General features: G+C 42.8%; 1 protein-coding gene across 4 annotated transcripts in view; it reads left to right on the top strand.

Annotated features, from left to right (window-relative positions):
- The window catches only part of LOC136780454 (rho GTPase-activating protein 20-like), a 66,710-nt gene that overhangs the window by 30,689 nt on the left and 14,585 nt on the right, over positions 1-21,436 (top strand). The window lies entirely within an intron of this gene.

The following is a 21,436-nucleotide window of genomic DNA, read 5'->3' on the forward strand; positions in this document are numbered from 1 at the left end:
ATTCGTGCTTTACAAAGATCTATTTAACCGTGGTACGCGTTTGGTCTTGGGGTGACGTTACGAAGGTCGAGCGAAGGTCACCCCAAGTTTTTTAAACGGACCCCACCTCTACTTTTTATTGGAGATATTCCTGTAGCCAGTTTTGGATCTGAAATGGGAATACGGTTCACGAGTGCGCGAGCTCTCCACAGTAATTCCCATGCAGTCGGCTATTGTCCGACAAAACTATCGCAACGGCCTCGAGGAAAAAACATGCAAATTTGAAATATGAAAATCGCGGCGCGACGGGGCGCTCGCAGCAGGTACCGCTGTGTTCCTAGCTTTCTTATTATCTCCCCCCCCCCCCCCCTTCACTACACGCTGCTTTTCTTCTCCTGTGTGAAAAGTGCAAGGGAGCCATTAGTCGAGTCTCGTAAACAGGAAGCTTGCACTTGTTTCATTGTTATCTCGAATAAATCTCCTTCTACACTTGTCACGACTAATTTTTTCACTCCAACTCTGTCCTTTAATCAATTGCCCCGAAACAAAGCTGATCCCGCAAGAATAAAGAATCACGTAGAGGGAAGAAAAGAGCGAAGGACTGCGGAGAGTGATTATGTACCGAGAGTGAACGATATATACGTGACTAATCGCCGTTGCCACGCAATTTCGATGAATAATATAAAGCATTTTATCCATTCTGATTCTCGGTAATTCATATATATAGAAAACAAGGAGGACAGCTCTTGTTCGGATCTCTTCGAGGTAAACAAATCTTTTCCTCGAATCGTCGGCTGTTTATCGAAAAATCTGCGAAATCCCATTCGGAGTAACAACTTTTTTTTTTTTTTATCGAATAATCGAAAATCGACGCCAGTTAGAAAATAAAGTTTCGTAGTATTACGCGTGAGTCATGACATTCATTAAGAAACAGCCGTGACACAGTGCTCTTATCAACGGGTAAATATGGAACCTGCTTGAAGTTCACTAGCCAGCAGTGTTTTGTAACACTGCCAGTCTCTTTTTTTTTTGTATTCTATATTTTTTATCTGTGGTTATCACGGACGACACCTGACGACAAACATACTGCGTAGTAGGAGTTGGTACATCCCACGTGGCTTGTTTTGTCCCGCTAGTCCCTTTTACAGCTCAGAGAGATGTACGCTTTCTCCTGACACAGCATTTGTGCAAAGTTATTGAGAAATCGTCGTCCAATCAAGGAGAAAACTCATTTTGCCAAGATTAAAATTGTTTTTCAGTCGTTAAGGTTCGACCGAGGTAGCTTTGTGGCGACTGCTGACTAATCAGCAGCAGCCGTGCTTTTTTCTAACAACGGTAAACGAAGGTAACTTATACGTGTCTACTGTATATATACACATATGAGCACGAGAGAAGAAAATGTCATTATAATTGAAAGTAAACTGGTAAGATAGCGCTATAATGGCACAAACGCGGTAGTTTTCAAGTTCAAGTAACACTCGACACAAAACCCTTTGACTCGACCCCCATTCGAAGCACGCTTTCACGTTTCGGCTTACAAACGAGTGTCGTTCAATCCAGTTCGCTGACACGAGTTCGCATGGACGGTTTTCTACGTGGTATTCAACAAGCATTTGTTTACATGGTCCTTTTGCTACAATTTTAAACCGAACTGTACGTCGAGTCTTGGCTCGAAGAGAAGCATGGTGGTAGCGAGAAGCGTTTTGTTGAAAGCGAGCCGAAGAAATATAAACAAACTGTAGATGAAACGTGCGCTGTACAGTTGTCTTTGAGTAAAACTTTTCAACTGACAATAAAAAAATGCTAATTAGAACTTTCTAAGCCAGCTACCTCGCCTCGCTTATTTTCTACCTATACATGGTAGAAATTAAGTCGTTTACCTACGCAAATATGTTTAAGCGTACAAAAGCAGTTTAATTTATGAGAATAAATAAAGTATCGTAAGAGATTAATGGTGTTTGCAGAAAATTGCGAAATTGAACAAATGCGTGGAAAGAAGGTTTTATTTAAGGGCGTGAGTATATAAAGGCAAACAGCAGCGCATTTCGAGCGATCGTGCTCACTCGATGAAACAATAGGAAGGAAGTATTATCTCAAGTATGCGTATTTAATTGACCCACGCAAAGCTTCGATCCGCCTCGCGAGGCGTTTCACGCCGCTTGGCCACGTAATATTGATAATCGCACGATTAACGAGGACTATTCGGAGAGTCGAGCACAAATACGACCATAAAGTGGCCAGGCAAAAAGTACATGCACATATATTTCAACAATAAGAGCTCTCAACGATATTGTCCAACTCGTTTTCACCTCTTGCTTTTCACCGTTCCGCGCGCGTCCACTTTCTCCCACCTTTCTTTTCCAGAAATATTCAGCATTCAGCGGTGATTGAACATTGCGCGCGTCAAGTGTGCCTGATACTCTGGTCGGAAGACTGGCAAGCGAGCGACAAGACAACGAGGAGGGAATAAAATCTGTAATATTACAGGATTGCACAATTCGAGAGGAATATGTAGATGAATGTAGAGATGAAAGTGGCCTTGGAATTCATAAATATGTAATATTATGCGCTCAGCACTTGTAACGCAAGTTGAATGGAAAAGGAGCTTTGCGCTTGTTGCAGGCAACGCGCGTCGCCTCTCTCTCTCTCTCTCTCTCTTCCCCTAACTCAATCGTACTTTATTATAACGCGCGCCTATTATTTTCGCAATATAATTAAACAGTTTAAAATTTTCCTTTTTAGGACTAAATGAGTTATTCGAGAAAATCATCTAAATTCTTCGCTCTTACTGCTTCTCTTCCTGCTTTCAAAATACTCGCTGAATACCGCTTCGCAGTGGAACATTACGATCGTTTGTAATCCAATTTTTTTCAGATTTTTTAAAAAACGACCATGTGTAGCTCTTAAGAACGATCGAACGAACAAGTTTGTTTCCTACACAAAGAAATTGATATTCCTAAAATTGTAGATTTTTGCGAATTAAATTTTTTCTTTAGTCACGAATCCACTTAACGCTAAAGTTACCATTTGGTGATCGAATATCCATTTTCAAGTGTAAACACGCGTCTATATAAACAATTTCTCCGTACGTTTAACGTGGACAAGCCTTTAAATGTTATTGTTTACAGTGCAGCGTCTTTGAGGACTATGGCGTGCACTCCAATTTTCATCCGCTGCACGTTTCACGGTATTCGCTTAACGTACTCTCTCTCTCTCTCTCTCTCTCACTCTCACTGAGCCTGTTCCAATCACACTTTTCTAAATGGTTATTCGCCAGCAATTCTTTCTCCTGCAGTTTTTTCCCGTTTTACCTTCTTATTATACACAATGAAGCATTTGTGAACGCTAACGCTTGCACTGGGATGGAAGGTGTGGGGAGGAGGAGGGGGGGGGGGGAGGTACAGCCTCGAATCATACACTCTTCGAATTCCTGAGCTTTCCCTCGACTCTTTGCGCGTTCCTTTCTTCCATACCTTTTCCTCCGCTATGCAATAATTTCACGTTTTTTCAAAGCAACAGTTATATGCTCGATTGTTTTTTTTGTTCTCCGTGCCAAACTTACCGCTACAGGTTGCAAAAATTGATTCGCCTTTTAATCGATCCTCCTCGTCAGTTTTTGCACCTTCCCTCGCTTCGCATAACACGCAACAGTACCGCCTGCTTATTTTAACGACGGTTTATCTGCGAGTATTTGGACGAACCAACGAACACAAGGAAATATATTGAAAGAATTTTCCAGAGCGCCTTTAAAGCGGCGGGAGAGAGAAGTGGTAAGGGGGGGGGGAGGGTCCTGACAAGGGCGATGGAGAATATATTATAATGTAATGGTATATATATATATATATAAAAGGAAGATGGCAGAGTCGTTGGGACGGATTATCCCGAAGGATCGAAGGATCTAGCAATTGATCGGGCGATTGGCGAATGCAGGAAATGCTCTTGGAGACGGTGGCATGACGCTCAGCAATATCAGCAATCGCATGCGAGATTTATCTTGGACACGAGTTCGCTTACCATCCCCGTGTAGGAGCGAGCGAGCGCTCGTATGTGCCTGCCTGCCTGCCTGTCCCTGCTTTATTAAACTTGTAATACACTGGTGTACCGATGAAACGTAGGCGTTACGAGCTTCGTGGCCGCATAACTGGCCAACACCGTAATGCGCGCAACTTCCAATTCCTCCGAACGACCACGTTCTTAAGAAACTTCTGACCGTCATCGTCCCTCCCCACCTCGCATCCCCCGTTCGCGCTCGCGCGCGGGACCGACAAACCGGTTCAAACAGACTCCTGCTAATTGCGTACCGATACGAAAATATCATAAATTCAAATTCCTCATTTTATTATGAATATCGATTAGACCCGATTCTCCCGACTTAATGGAGCGAACCTTACACAAGAATTTCAGCTTTTCTCCATCCCTCCCCTTTAATAACTCTCCCCTCCCATCTCCCATTTCATCCACTTATCATCATCCATCTCCACTTCTCCATTTTTCTGCCAGATTTTTACCACGAGTCGTGCGTTACATTAAGAATTTCTCCAACAGGTGTGTACGCGCGCGCGGAGCACGTGGCCAGGAGGTGGGGGAACAGTGTTGAAATAAATCATCGAGAGTTTACAAATGATTGGCGCAGCTTGGCCGACTGGAGTTCGAAGCAAGCAAATTAGCATAGAGTAAATTCTTGACCCCTTCGACTGGAAAGATGTCACTCATATCGCTGACCGTTTATTTATGCATGTATATTTATGTATACCGTGGTACGTTTTGATTTACGAAGGAATGCTCGAAACGGTCCTATGGGGAAGAAAGGAAGGGGGGGGGGGGAGGAGAGTTTTTATCGCTTCGAGCCCACCGAAAATTAGCATGACAATATCGAATCAACTGGAAACTCGAAGAACCAAAGCGGAGGTTCTGCGAATTTTCTTCGTAGGAAAGTCCCATCGGTGTTGATGCTATTTAACATTTCAGTCTTGTCGTCTCGTCCCTATCCTATAATTTCTCCAATTATATGCCTCTTTTATCGTGCCTTGTGCGAAACAATTGTTTGTCTCCCCCACGTGAGAGAGAGAGAGAGAGAGAGAGAGAGAATTGCATTATGCTCTCGTCGTGAATTTCAATAAATTCTATATACGAGTTAGCAGCAGACTAGTAGATTATATTTTTCGTGCATCGCTTGGCCTTGGCGAGAAATCACGGGAAAGGAAATAGTAGTGCTTATGCAAACGACCAGTCGAGGGCTGCACTCATCAATTGCCTCGACGAATTTAACTCTCGCTCTTTTTTTTTCTCCCCTTTTCATCCTCTTCCCTTCCCGTCGCTTTTTTCTCTTAGCTCGTGATTTATGCCAGAGTCTCTTCGGAGACCTTCGACCTTTCTTCAAATTCCAGTGGGATCTACGTCGTCTCCCTCGCGATAATGCCATTGGTCATTATTTTTTTTCCTCCTTTTCCTACCACCTTCCATCTCTTCTACTATATATATGTATATATATATATATATATATATTGAATCCCGGAGTTTTTTCTTCGCTTGATTCAACTGTCGCGCTGAGGGTTGACAAAGAAAAATATGATCAATCACCGAAACTCTACCCCAACATTTTTTCATCCCTTCTCTAAGCTGTGGATCCTCTCTCTACCACTCTTACGTAGCTATATTATAAATATAAGTAGTAATTGCACGCGTAGCAAGTGTTTCCTTGATTCATCAGGCGCGAGTCGGACGGAGGGGAACGGTCGGTTGGTCGGTGGGACCGACCGGGGAAAGCAGCTAGGGAACCGGAAAAGGCATATATATATATATATATATATATATAGAAAACAGGATGCGAGTGCACGTCCTTTCGGTATTGTGCGAGCACCGGAGCTGTGGGAAAACTTGCAGATTTAAAAACATAGAGCAGTTTATATATATAGTGTCGTAGCAGCAGAGAGGAGCTTTAACTCGGGTCGAAGGCAATTTGATGAATATTCCGCGGTTCTGCAGCAGATTTATCGCAACGGGATGTGAAAATTACCTCCGTGAGGTGGATTCTTACTATCATTTAATTAGTCCCTCCTAATGAGAGAGATTTACCGCGCAACAATCGTTTGAACTCGCGTATATATATATATATATATATATATATTTTGGCCAGAAAAAGTCTGGTCGAGAGTGACAAAGGTTCCCTCAGGATTTTTGCTTCTCTCTCTCTCTCTCTCTCCCTCCCTTTAGGCTTACCTTATAGCAGTAATGAGCAGAGAGGACCCGCTGCTAAAGAAATATTTCGAGGCTCGCGTCACGAAATACCGTTACGTTAGGGCGTTTATTCGACAATTTTTCGCGAATCGTGCCAGCCGAACGAGACGGAGTTCGGCTGAAAAGGGCAACGACTCCGCGTTGATCCTTTATGATCGCCCGACAATATATCCTCTGCGATATCCAAATCGTCGACGTTCTCGCGAGGCTAGCTTAGCCTCTTCTCCCAGGAACCTGCGTGCAAACCCACCACTGATGCATTATGTATGGTACACACAGACGCTACCCGTTCTACGCAGCGCACGCAATGTGCCTGCCTGCCTGCCTGCCTTCACCAGAGACAATTATATACGTATGGTTAACGCAAAGCAAGCAGAAAATGACAAGCTAGCCTGATTATAGAAATCGCGTGCGCTTGCCCTTCCACCGCACTAGCTGCTGTATTACTCTACTTATGGGAAAATAATTCCCTTTGCGGGAAAATCCTCTTACTCCTTTCTCTCTCTGGAGAGAGAGAGAGAGGGGGGGGGGGGGGATAAAATTGAACAGAAAAGCTATATATACACAGGAGTGTAAGAACCCATTTGACGCAAAAAATAACATTGGGAACCGGTGGGAATAGCAGTTACAAAAGCTCCAATGTCCCAACGACACTGTACAAAGGAAAAGGTACGTTTAAGAGAAAAAAGGTTAGAGCAGAGTTGACGCATTCTAGGACCACAGAAACGAACAAAATATAACGCAAGAAAAATAATTAGATAGGCACGACGATAAAGGAGATAGTATTTTTTACAGAGAGTGCGTAGGTTGTGTATACGCGTGTGAGAAAGAGAGAAATCTAAATATAGTCTGGTTTGATCCTAAGCGGTATAATCCTGAGACGTGGGCCAACCGGTGGCCCGTACACTCCCATACTAGCCAGCCAATCGAGCAAGCAGACCTTGCAAACAAAAACTTGCATCGATTCTGTTCCCTGTAGTAAAAAAAAAAAAAAAAAAAAAAAAAAAACAGAGAAAGACCCCGATTGGCCGAAACACCTCGATTGTCAATTTTTTCGGAACGTCTGTGCTAGTCGATAGAAGGAAAAGTGTCGGAAACATTTATTAGTAGAGGCAATAAACGAGGAAGTACCTTGTGCTCGTCCTTCGCACGCGTGCGCGCGCGCGTTTGCAACAGCTACTACTATTCCGTCGATTCGTCGTGGTTTTTCGTTCCGAGGAGCGGATCGCGTGCTCCGGCGTCAGAATCTTCGAGAGAGCGACGTCGAGAAATGCAGACAGAAGCCCGAATGCCGCTGCAAAATGAAAGGAAAGGCGTGAAGGGTGAGGAGGGAAAGGGGGAGGGGGGATAAAGGGGAAGAAAAAAAGTGAGTTGGCTGTGGCATCGGTACCTACGGACATGCTGGCTCGGAGCAGCCGAGCGAAAAAGACCTTAAAGTGCCGCAACTCTCGCGTAACGGGCTCATCACAATCATGCGAGGGGAAGGGTTGAAAAGTTGGAAAAAATTCTCTCGCTAAATGAGCGCGGCAATTTGAGAAACTCTGGGAGCAAGTGCTACCCCTTATACCTGTATATGTGTACAGAGTATACGTATATATATATATATGCTGGCGTAACGTAATCCCTGATGATTAACGAGGGGGACTGGACTGGGAGCAGCGTGTATTTCAAGAGGAAAAATATTCCGCCGAAAGAGCACACACTCGTATACCTTACCTTATTGCGAGGCTCCGCTTCTTCTTCTTCTTCTTCTTCTCGTTGCTTATGAATACACATATTAGCCCGCATCGCCCCGTACGATCTCCCCACTGCGGAGTCGAGCGACGCGTCCCTTTCCCTTCGATCAAATTACCCACGATTCGTTCTGCTCGCCCTTTTTCCCCTTCGTCACCCTTTTTTTTCCCCCTTATCAATTCTCCGCTACGAATGGCCCTCGCCCTCTGCGCGCATACCTGGCCGAGCACAACAACGGGAGGGGGGAGCTTAAGGGTCCAAGGAATATTTACCCGATCGTTTATGCACCAATTGTTCCTGCTGGTGTATCGTTACGGTAGTGTGTAAGATTTCTCGCATCATTTGTCGGAGGATTCGTGGTCGAAGGTCGGGTCAGCGGCGAAGGTCAGCACGGACGAGTCGTGAAGAGGGAACAGTAGATCCAGAGGAATGTATGCCAGCAGTTAGGTCAGCCTCGAGGATACCTGATTGCTTGCTCGCCTCGGGTCAAGGTCACTCCTCCTCCTCCACCCCCCCCCCCCTCCTCTCGTCTCACCTCATTTCAATACGCTTTATTTCCCTCCTCTTCGTCTCTAATAAAGCAATACCACCGCTTCGACCTGGAGAAATAATTATTGAACGAGTGTTTAACGGTACGGTAGGTTTCAATTTTTCATCGAATTCTTAATGGGTTGTAAAAAAAAATATATTAATAGTTTTTGGAAATTTAAGTAGCATCGGTGGAAGACGAGACGAGAAAAATGTGGTGAGAGGAAGTTGATTCCTTGATGCAGCTCGCTGGAATATACAGTTAGGGTCACGGAAGCTCATGGTCGTGCTTAATCTGTACAATTGAATCCGGGATATATATATATATATATATATGTGTACTATATAGTATATGTGGGGACCTGATCCATGAATAATAATAATAATAATGATAATGATGATGTTGATAATAATAATATAATCCTGAAAAATCCGATAACGGCAAAGAGTTTCAGGAACGGTAATTTACATATATCATTTGTATAGTGTATATATATATATTTATATATGTATATAAGCAGTAAGTTTATCACTCGTAAAATTATGCGCACGTATGTAGTTTATACAACATATATACTTTTACCCGCCGAGTTTAGTAACTCAATTAATTGGAATTTCCGGTGATTTTGATCGATTGATTTTTACGCGGGGAGGCCAATAGCGATAGGGGGAGAATGTTCAATTTATCCTTATGGGTACAAGTTTCGTGCATATGGAGAATGTATGACGCAAAGGTGGAGACCTACCGTTACTCTTGCAATAAAGCATGGCATACCGCAATGTTACCGAGGCAAATGCATCGCATCGGCGAGATTACGTTTTCCTTAATGGTCATAGGACAAGACGCTGAATAATATACATATATATATAATTGAATTCCACAAATACCTCTCCATGGGGAATAAAGGAGAGGGAAAAATGGAAAAATATTAAAATTCTTCGGATCGATTCGTATCGATGCATATATATGTACCGAGTGCAGATATGGACAATCGAACGAATAAACGGCTTCATTCGAAAAGCCTCGCGGAAGAACCGCTAGAAAGGCATTAGAATACCTCCGATGTGTACTAATTACGATTCCAAGATCGCCTCGATTTGACGGTATTTCCCTACCGTTAATAATAATAAATAAAAGCTGCAAGAGCGGCTGTAGAATATAAAAATAGAAATGGTGGGAGTGAAACGAGCGAATTGTTACGGTTCCCTCGAAAATTCGCTCTATAATTATTGGTCGAGCCTCGCCTCGCCTCGCCTCGCCTCAACTCGACTCGGTTTTCTATTCTTCGCAGCCATGGCAGTGGAGCGAGCAGCTTTCGATCGGCAACAATCTAGGAGAAATGCCTTTACTTGGCTCGTTCATTCGTAAAATCTCTTCCGATTACTCGGCAATTCGAGCGATGTAGATGACCAGCAACAATACCGAGCTCGACCTTCCCAAGGTCCAATTCCTCATAAGCAATCTCCAACAACGTCGGCCCAATTCACAAATCAAAGTACCAACTTCTTCCTTCGCAGCGCTAGAGAGAATTTAATTAAGCGAGCAAAGAAAATGAGAGAGAAAAGAAGAAGGTTGTTGCAGCACGGTGGTTGCAGCACGGGTCGAGCAGCTTATTAGAGCCGTCTTTCGTGGAATCTAGGATACGCACGGTTCAGCGGCTAAACCAAACGGACTCTTCAGAATCCTCTCATTAGTCAACAATTTCAGCAATTTCTAGAAGAATCGCAGCGAGCCGTCGAGAGCGATGCGACCTTCTCAAGGCTTCCACTTGCAGCAATAATGCCGTAGGAAACCTCCAATAACGGCATACGTTTCATAATACATCAACAACTAGCGCTCATCGCGAGCGAATCCACCAACAAATAATGAATAAAAGACTCGTCGAAATAGCCTCAGTTTCGTTTCACTTTTACCATTAGTCCTTTCATTACGCCTCGATTTCTGTACCGTACGTTTAATAATCGTATGGGGAGAGTGTATGTAAAAAGTGAGACTGTGACGTAGCATGTATGCATATACAGGGTGTCCCATAAAAGATGGCCATGCCAATAACATCGGATAGGGGATAAAAATCTAATTAAAAAAGTTGTAAAAACTTTTTTGCTAGCACCCTTAGTTAAAAAGTTACTTCCAATTAAAGATTCTCGATTACAGTAGCCTCTCTTAAAGAGGAAGATTGTTTTGGTCGCGCATTATAAGGCCAAAAATGCTAAGATTCTGTGAATTAGAATACTAAGAAAAACACAAAGCCAAACATCCACTTGAACCTATGCAGTGGTTGAAGGCCGATCGGCAGTTTCGAATGCGAGCGCCATAAAAACAATCAAAACATAAGCACTTTCGAGAAAAGCTATAAGCTAAGATCGAAACTTTTGCAACTTTTGTTTAACAAATTAATTATTTATATTTTTAAACTGTGCGTATTTTCACGATAAAAAGGAGTCCAAACGCAACATAATTACGTCAATTCTAGAGTTAATTAATTAATAGTCTCGCTAAAAATAGCCGTAATTATGTCACGTTTGAACTCATTTTCATCGTAAAAATACGCACAATTCTAAAATATAAATAATTAATTTGTTAAACGAAAGTTGCAAAAGTTTCAATCTTAGCCCTTAGCTTTTCTCAAAAGCGTTTATGTTTTGATTGTTTTTATGCGCTCATACTCGAAACTCGGCCGCTCATTTTACAATAGGCTCAAGTGGACGTTTGGCCTTGTGTTTTTCTTATTATTCTAATTCACAGAATCTTAGCATTTTTGGCCTTATATAATCTTCCTCTTTAAGAACGACTATTACAACCGAGAATATTTAATTGCAAATAACTTTTTAACCAAGAGTGCTAGCCAAACAGTTTTTCGAATCTTTTTGCTCAGAATTTCATACCCTACCCGATGGTATTGACATAGCTATCGTTTATGGGACACACAATTTTCTCATTTTTCACAGACTCTTTGCCTCCAGTTAGAAATTCTCACTTTGATACCATTTGTACCAATGTGCACGGTCTCTCTCTCTCTCTCTCTCTCTCTCTCTCTCTCTCTCTCTCTCTCTCTCTCTCTCTCTCTCTCTCTCTCTCTCTCTACAAAGGCAAGACTCTGTACACCAGCAAGTTTTCTCGATTCTAATGTACAAGAGTTTGGGGTAGCATGTACATAAATCAGGAGTGCGTATATCCGGCCCGATCCGATCCAATCCAGTCCGGTTGGATGTATATCTGCTGCTGTTGTCGCGAATCGAGGTCATTCTACTTACACACCGGCACTCGCTTCATTTTTAAACCACTTTCCATTCCTTCGTCGCACAATGTTCCGCTGGATGACCACCACGCCACGTGGTCAATTACATAGCCGGAAGCAATTCTCCTCCTTCCTTCCTTCCTTCCTTCTTTGCTTTTTTCCCTTTCTTTCATTTTCGTTGTTGTTATTGGCAAAATACGGGGCTTCCCCTGTATCGGAGCGTTATATACATAGCACACACACACACACATGTATATATTTAATAGGTTTGCACGATCGACACGTGTAGAGAGTGGTAGAGGAGAGCGAGCGGCCAGGTTTCCTTTGGACAAGAGTGCCAAGCCGGTCAGCACCTCTCTCGTGGAATGCACGCTCGGTACCATGGTACTGGTACCAGTAGTACTAGTACCAGTATCAATAGCCAGTCTCACCTCACCTCGTCCTCGTCTCGTTTCATTTTATCTTGCAAGTACACACACACACGAGCGCGCGCAAAGATAGTCTCGATCGAAAACTCTCTATTGCGCATGCACACGCACACACACACGTGAGCTCCGCTATTTAGAAATATCAGGGATTTAGCGTGTTTCATTATGAGACGCCTTCGTGCGTGCGTGTGTTTTTCTTGCTTGTGTATACGCATAACTCACAGCGACGTATTTACAAACACATCGCGCGGCTAATGTACGTTTATCGAGTCAGTGAACCCTCTCTGTCCCTTTTCTCATACCATTATAGCGAAAATCTCACACATGCAATATAGTATGTACGGTGTGAGTGGAAGTATAGAACCGACGATTGCAGATTTTTCTGCCGATTTTTATGCTTTTGCGAATGGGAAGGGAGCAAATCGGAGCCGCAAAACGCCGATGGACCTGTTCTAAAATTGTAACTCCACCGATTCCTCGCTACACGCTAGCTTCTGCTGCGCTTTTACGAGAGAGAGAGAGAGAGAGAGAGAGAGAGATGGCGGAGAGGCGCAAGGAAACAGCGTTCTCCCAGATCATCAACACTATATTTCCTCATCTACATCGATTCTGCTGGGAAAAAATTAAAGATCCAAGTGTTCCAGTCAATGCAAGATCTTTCTCATTTTAATTTCCGTGAAAATCCATCAAAGAGTATTCGAAAGAAAACCTTGTTGTACGTTATAGTTATGCATCGCGGTCGGTCGATTCGGTTCGAGCGTTTCCAAGATTAAAAGGGAATTTTTAGTGGCACATTTGAAGGTTCGAGGGGACGGCAAAGAATAAGGATCATCTCCCGCTCGCATTTCTCAGACTGGAAGAAGAATTGAACGTACGTATCGCAGAAAGGTGCAACGATTACCGCGAGAGCACGGGCATCCTCTGGAATACTCGTGGAACTATTGCAACTAGACAATCGCTCCGATGAGTCCGAGGAGAGAGAGAGAGAGAGAGAGGTACTGCCGAGAGTCTTTGCAAAACTGCCTAAAAAACAAACGAAATTACCAAGGCTCTACCCTAGCTCCGCCAGATGCGAGTTCTATATTTTGCAATTTTTTCTCTTACCGAGCCACGCGAATAAAGTTAAGACTGCAGGGATTTTATGACTGGAGATCGTTTTCTCCCTCTCCGTTCCTGCTGCAGCCAGCATTTCTCTCCCCACCACCACTACTACGCCTCCCTTTTTTCTTCCCTCGCAGCCTTTATTTGGACCAGAGTTGCGTTGAAAATCACCAACAAAACATTCCTCTAGCCGCAACTGTCATGCCATGTCAGTTGAACACCAGCTGCGCTTAACATGTTTCTTTCTTCCCACCAAACTCCTCTATCAACTCTATATGTATATATATATATATGTACAAACGTCTTTTCAAATTTTTACTACTTTTTTTCTTGCGTTTGACGAACGTCAAGAAAATCTTTTTTTATTTATTACTGTGCAGCTCGCGTCACTCGTTCCCATTGGAAATAAAGTTGATTTTTAACTGGAGAACCCCGCGGAGGCCTTATTGAAAAAGTATAACTTTCGGTTAAATGCGTTTTCGAACTTTTTGCTACAAGATACTTCATCGATTATATTGTGGATGAAAAGTATCAATTGATGGGAAGCTTCAAAATTAATCGATACAGTTTTGAGTAATTTTTATTAATTTAATATGAGAAATTACTTAGATTACAATTTAATTATTCTTCTATGCATCAAAACGTTATACATTCTTCTTCTTTGCGATTAAAATATTCCCTCATTTTAAATAACACTTTTTACCGAGAGTTTTATGCTATAGTACTGAATCATACTCGTGTCGATATGTGCACGTAGAATACCTATCGACTCGGGAAATTAACCTTGATGGTTTTCTGACCTACGTTTTAAGGGTTAAAAAAATTCGCGGAGAAAAGAGATTCGTAAAAAGCAGCTGACCACTAATGCGAGCAAGCTGAAACGATTTCTGCATTCCGTATGTGGGATCGATCGTGCTAGTAGCGCGAGGCACCTACAGAAAATCCACTCTTACAAAACGAGTCTTTGTGTACCGTCGTTTGTGAGAAAAACCATTTACATCAGCGTAGCGTAGCTGGCTCGCCAGATTTTGCTCAAGTCTCATTCGCTGATTTACTCGCTGGTACTCGACTATTACCAATCGTCCGTATATTACTCATTCGCGCCGATTCACCACTCTACAAACCGATCATTTTACTTATTATAGAATTGGGCATGTTAAAGCAAAATAATCTCGAGAATTTTTAACATCGAGCCGATAGCGAGAACTTGACACTAGATTCAACCTCAAACTTGTCAAGTACAATACGTCACAACCAATGTATACAGGGTGTACCATTTAAAATCACACAGACCATGGCCTTGGAAAAATTCTTTTATTCATAGCTACAAAAAATACTATATTTTTTATATAAAAAATCCACGTCTTTTTTGTAGTCAAGAAGAAAGAAGACGATGAGAATTTTAGGTTGGTGGTCAGGGTTATTTCGAGCAGACCACCCTGTAGATATATGGACGAAGCTTATTCTGCTGTAAGAGGATTCTCCAGTGTTCGAAATCTCGCTCTATCAGTAAAGTCGAAACGAGAATGTTTACTTTTGATAGGTGTCGAGTTTGGTAATAACGCTGGAGCATAATAACAATCCATATATATCAATGCCTCGTAGATAAGGCGTTGCCTCTCTATGTGTGCATCCACTTTGCTTACAAAGCAAACTTATTTAATCCGAGCTCCTCGGTAAACACACGAAAGCCTAAAGTTAGCTCGTGTTATGAGAAACTCCACTCTTGCTCGAGGGTCCGGTGAAAACGCACTAATAAATATAGACTAATCTGGGAAACTGGTCAATATTATTGTTTATTGTTTTACTGCGTAAGGCGGATGTTGAGAACGTGCTTGCAGAGGATTCGTTGGCGTTTGCTCGTGTTTTCCCTTGGCCTTCCACCTCCAACTGCTGCCTCCGAGCACCATGGGAAAATAGGGTTTTTCCTCAAACCCGGACGGGGCTCGCCCTTGCGGCCCAGCAGGTGATACGGCTCGGTAACATCTCTCCTCCCCCCCCCCCCCCCTCCTCCCTTTAACCTACTACTCCTCCTCCTCCTCCTCTAATACTGCAGAACCTCACGGTTCATCACTCGATCGTTTCAAATTTACAGCAGAAAAAAGAAAGACAAGCAAAGCGTTTCTCGCCAAACGGGCTTTTCCTCCTCTATAATGGCGTATCTGTGGATGGGAAAAAGTTGGCTTTAGAAACTCGTTGTTGCAGCTGCGGTGATGCGGCCGCAACCGCAGCGCCTTAGAGACGCACACGCACTCACACTGGAGCCCTCTGACTCATGCCTAGCCAGAGCAATTGGGGAATAGACTTTCAAACTCTTCTCTTCCCTCGATCCTCTTCTTCGGATACCGACTGCACTCGAGTATAGCTATATGTATATATTACCTGTGTTGCTATAGTCTCTGTTGTAGCCGATGCTTGCTGACCTGCTAACTGCCGTTTAGCCTCGCACGGAATACTCAATATATATATGTAATATCTACAAGAGGTTAGCTGCTTAACCATGTTCTTGAATTTATCAAAAGGTATAGTACGAATAATTATAAAAACAAAAACTTCCTGCATCATTTTTGTAAATGTAGTCTTCAATGATCTAGTTCGTGAGGATTAAAAATTGCGAAATTTATTGAGAAGGTTTTTTTATCAAGTTTGGTGAATCGTTCGCTACTTATAAAAAGTATTGAATTTAGCAATTTTTAATACTTAACAGCTTCTTCGTTAAGAAATTAAAATGGACAAGGGAAGAGTGTTTTATAATTATATAAAAAAATATAAGATTAGAACTCTTCTTTTACTCGCGTTCCATCATTCCTTTGTTTTTTTGCAAATTTAGTACAAATATTTTGGAGAAGTTTATCAAAGCCACAATACTTCTCATCTCTGGTTCAAGCGCAGTTTGGAGCAAAATGACGTAGTTGGTATCACGTGAATTGCACCACTTTGATTGAAATTATTCTGAACTGCGATTTAAAACAAGGTGATCAGACTCCGGGTCTTAGAGACTCGTACACGCGTACATTCGAGCTATAGCTTACATCTATAGAGGAGATTCATCTAATACGGTTACAGTGAAATAAGAATGTGCATAGCAGAGCATACGTATATGCGTGCCATCAGAACTATCAATCGGTCGCTTTTTTTTCTACGTCTCTGGTTGCTCCTTTTGTACACACACCGTTACAGTTGCCCATTTTCGCTGTATTTGCCATTTGCTACAAGTTATTGTATATACTTATGGCGAGGGCAACCGAGGAATAAATTCCAAGCTCTCTTTTGAGGAGCCAGCGACTAGCGAAGCAGCAAACTGCTACGTACCTGCAACTTTGGCCGATTATAGCTGATGCTTGTGACCCACCCGCCAGCTGCCGTTTCGACTCGTGCGGAATGCACCATATATAATACACACACACACGCACACTTATTTCTCGAATTTTCAATGATCCCTTTGTTTTGCGCAAGTTTAGAGCGAGCATTTTGAAAAATGGAGATGACTGTGGCGATACGAAAATGTGCATCACGTCCGTTAAAGTCAGGGTGATTACTTACATTAGCCAGCGATCTTATCGGTACTCTCTACAAGCAGCAAAGCGATCCAAGCGGAATACCTCCGACTCAATTATTTATTGAATTCCCTGTCGTTAAGATGCGAGCGAGAAGTAATTGTCTCTTGCCGTACACGTATCGCTATTACAAACCTGCCTTCTCTATCGATGAGTGATGCAAACGTTTCAAACGCTCATTGCGTTATCGCTCCTAATCCTTATTATCCTCTTGCTGCGTTTATAATTGATTAAAATTTCTTCATAGATTATCTTTGTGTTTCGAGGAATTCTTCGATATTCCTTCGGTAGTAAAAATCATGCAAAGCTGCCGAGTATGAGATCGGATCGATCTCGATCAGAAGTTCGACTCGTTTGTACCTCTCTCACTTTATTTATAATTTATCAAAATTTCCTTCGTGGATTATCCTCGTATTTCGAGAAAGAATTCCTCGCTAATCTTTCGATTGCAATAAAAATTATGCAAAGCTGAGGCGAGTAAGATCGATCTTGATGAGAAGTTGGTTTCATTTGAGAATCGCGCAGATGAGAATCTCTGGCAGTTTCTCTTTCGGTTGGCAAATCGGGTCTTCCCGAGCGATCCGACTGGATAACAAAGTATCTCAAGATCCGCAGAGACATTTTAGCCATTGACAGTCGGCTGGTCTATTAAGCGAACATCTCGCTTAATGCCCTCGCTCGCTCGATAGTCGACTCTCCAAGGTAGGAAAGTGCAATGCTATACCGCCGCGAGTATCATTTGTAAGTATCAGCTGCTACGCGAGCGCAGCAAAGTGCTCCTTTTATCGTCCTGCCTTGAAAGATCGTCCAAGAAAATCAATCGTAAATCGATGATTAGTCGAAACAATTAGGCTAACTATACCTCACTATACTATTGGTCCTTCACCAACCATTTTCTCCCTCCGATGCTCCGCGCTCCCTTTTACAATATTCAGCTGTCTCTTAATTCTATCCGCTGCAGTCTTCTCCAGAGCCGAGGAGATCGATTATAAAAGTGGACGCCTAGACCGAATCTTTAACGATAAATCGTTGGATCAAAAATTCAATTTCAAGATGCTCAATATGCGTGAAAGCGATAAATCGTTGATCAATGGTGTTAAACCTGATTCCGCTTTAATTAACCGTACCGCTCGACAGAAAATTAAGTCCGAAAGAAATTTTTACGTAGATCAGGGTATAGCGCATAAATTGGCACAAAAGTAGATAGCGATTTTATATGGCTTTTCTATAAATACTCGTCGTTCTAACACCACCGTGTTACTCGATTAATCGAAGCAGTTACATTCCAAACATAATTAAGCATTGGTAATTTTGTAAACTTATATTATTAAGTTATTTGACCTTGGTCTAATATAAATTAATAAATGGATTGCATAATTTCCCACGATTGTCTTTGTAAATTTTACAAGAATGTTAACATTACTCGAGTATTCGCGACGATAAATCGATCAATCGATGGGAAATTAAATTTGAAGATTTTTCCAAGGTCTGCACAATACATGGATGAATATATATATATATATTGTTCTCTCGATGAAATATTCCCTTTGAGGAAATGTCCATTTCCCCTCTATTCGCGTCTATATATATACATATATAAGATACGCATGCACGCAAGGACCGATTTTGCGAGGATAAATCGATCGATCGGGAATTCCATTTGAAGATTCTTTAAGCGCGTGAAAAAAAGGAGGAAAGTTATATGGTTATAACCGGAATTATAGGAGCCCCGCCGCTACGGAAACGATGTTAGAGGAGCGATAAAAGGGAACTAGTTTGACCGTGGCACTCTCGGGACGGGACGGGACCGAGTTGGAGTTGGAGGGACTCTCGGTGCCTGCACTAGCCGAGAGGAGAGCAGAGCGGAGCAGCAGAGTGTACGGCAAAAGGAAAGAAGAGGAAAGGCCCATTTGGATGTGAGCGCGCGCGCAGCTCGTTGAAAGATGCAATTGGACGATCGGCACTCCGCGCTGTAATAATTACAGCCGAGCAATTGCATCGCGGAGTACTGTAGGAAAGGAACGCGAGGCAGATAGATAAAGTTTCAAAAAGCCCGAGCGAGTAGCATAGGCCGGCTCATAAATCAGGAAACTCGCGCTGCCTCCTCTCTCTCTCTTTGATATACGCAACTATATATATATATATATATATATATATATAAAAGGAAAGACGGTCGTCGTTCTCATCGCATTATTTCAAATTGATTGAAAAATCTTGGCGAAAATCGCGAGAGCAGTAATACGCTCGTTATTTATCGTGCGCGCGATGCTATTTTTAAATAACCGAGCGAGCGACCGTTGCTCGTGGTGGAATATAATGGCTGCGGCCACCAGCAGGGAGGCGACTGATTAGCACGACCACCGAGTACGGACAAGCGGACCGAAACGAAACCAGCGACTGAGTTATCGCAAGAGTTTCTCCTTTCTTTATCTCTCTCTCTCTCTCTCTCTCTCTCACTCACTCACTCACTCGGTCTCTTTATCTCAACGAAAGGCCAAGTATTGATTAATGAGAGAGCGCTACATAAATTTCGAGCGGCGCGTATCGGTAGCACACGGCCAATCGTTCTACATCTGCACCATCGATTGATTCAAATTGATCCGGACGTCCCGTACGTATAACGGCGGCTGCAGCTCCGATACTTCGCTTAAGCCAACGACCATGCAAGTTTTTCATCAGTGATGCACGCGATATCAAAGGGCAATAGCGTTGCACCTGTATAAAAATTAAGATTATATAGTTTCGGAACGATTGCTCGATATAAATCGGAATACGGAACGACTATCGCATGTATTTTACGTTGCGAATGGAAGAAGCGAGAAATCTCGCGCGATCATCTCATAAATTTCACGTCCTAGAGATTTAAGCTGATCGGCATATCCGTACAGTACAATAGCTCGGCCGTTATCAATGGCTCGCGCGCCTGGCCGCCGCGAGTTGACTATTACATTATATATATATAGGTATACTATTCCCCTATGAACGCGATTGAGAGATTTCCAGCAATATTCCTTGATCGGTCCATTACCGGCCGCGCAATCGCCGTTTTAATCCTGCTAAATCACGCCAATTCGAGCCAACTCGTGATTTCTCCGGTCCGAGCGAGCGAACGAACGCTCGTTTGACGCTCGTTTGACGCTCGTTAAAAATCAATTAACGAATTCTAAGCATCGAACGGTCCAAGGCCGATTAGCTAGACCCAAGCTAAATAGATAAGCTAATAGACCTAATAGAATTCCACTGCGACCCTGAAAATTCCTTCTACGAAGCGTTTCATGAAATTTTTCTCTCTCGAGTCGTTGTAGGATATTCCTCTTCTCTGCTGATCGAGTGAGTGGGACTCTTGTCGTGGAGGCGAAGAAAGGGCTCGCTTGTTGTCCGCACTGTGCAGTAGTAAGTCTTGCTTCCCGCTCGTGTTATAGTTCGCTACCGAGGCTACTTGACCATACGCGCCAGAACACCCATTATTTCTTTATTAAATAATTTCCTTTCCACAATCATTGTTTTTTCTTGCTTAAACTTTAATTCCACTCGAAGGATCCTCCTAACGAATGACTCTGCGTTCGAGAAAGAAGCAGAGAGAGAGAGAGAGGCTTATATATACAGTCTATAGGTTTCTTTCGCTATCATTTGTTTCTCAATCGAATGTCCAATGGTATTTTTCTCTATTTAACTTTGCTTTGATTTAAAATATCTTCCAGACCATCAAATCTGCATCTAAGAATTGTTGTTCGCGATACTCTCGTCTATAACTGTTTTACTATTTATCCGCAGCCTCCACCTATGTCTTTATTAAAGAATTTCCATACGAAAAATACTCTTCTCCCTTCAAAGTTGAATTTGAGTGAAAAGCAGCATCGAACGAAGATATTTGCACTGGAGGAAGCACGAAGAAGCTGGTGGTCCACACACAATTCTCGTTATTCTCGTCGTCGACGCTCGGTTCCACGGCTATATAGACGAAAGGTCTGCCATCTAAACAGTTTCTATCCTCGTCTGGCACAGTGCGCACACACGGAATGAATTCCTCGGAAGAGCTCTGGTTTCGGGAGTAGAGCTCAAATGGTGGACCGATCGCGCGTTATTGTATACAACAATGTATATATATATATATATATATATATAACGTATCGGTGGTTCAGGCTTATCGTTTCGTTTAAAAGGAATAACCGGGCGATCCCCGTTTGCTCTTTGCGCCTGGTCCCGCTGATACGACACGAATATGCTGCACATTAACAGAAGCACGCACACGCACACTTACGGAGGGCCAACGAACACTCGGCGCTGTGTTTCATTCGTCACTTCGACGCGACAGGGTGCGTATCTCCTCGAGCATTTAGAACCTCTTCCCTCTAATCCCAAGTGCATCCTCTCGTCTCTTTGAACGTCTACCTAACTATATATATATATATATATATATATAGGACCAGCGAGATTTTTCCAAAGAGACCAATCAGTATATTGTATACAGTGAAGCGTCGATCGAGTGGAAGCAGTGTCTCGATAGTCGCATTACTCCGCGACAGAGAGCATGAGATGCATGCTTGAACGATCTAACAATGTCGAGTGATGTGGTTCAAGTATCACCGAGGATATTACGATTTACGCAAGCTGGAACTGGTAAGTTTTTCTC

Source organism: Prorops nasuta, unplaced genomic scaffold, assembly GCF_024137725.1.
Source record: "Prorops nasuta isolate Cenicafe-Biocafe unplaced genomic scaffold, Cenicafe_Pnas_1.2 PNAS00019, whole genome shotgun sequence".
Taxonomy (NCBI): Eukaryota; Metazoa; Arthropoda; class Insecta; order Hymenoptera; family Bethylidae; genus Prorops; species Prorops nasuta.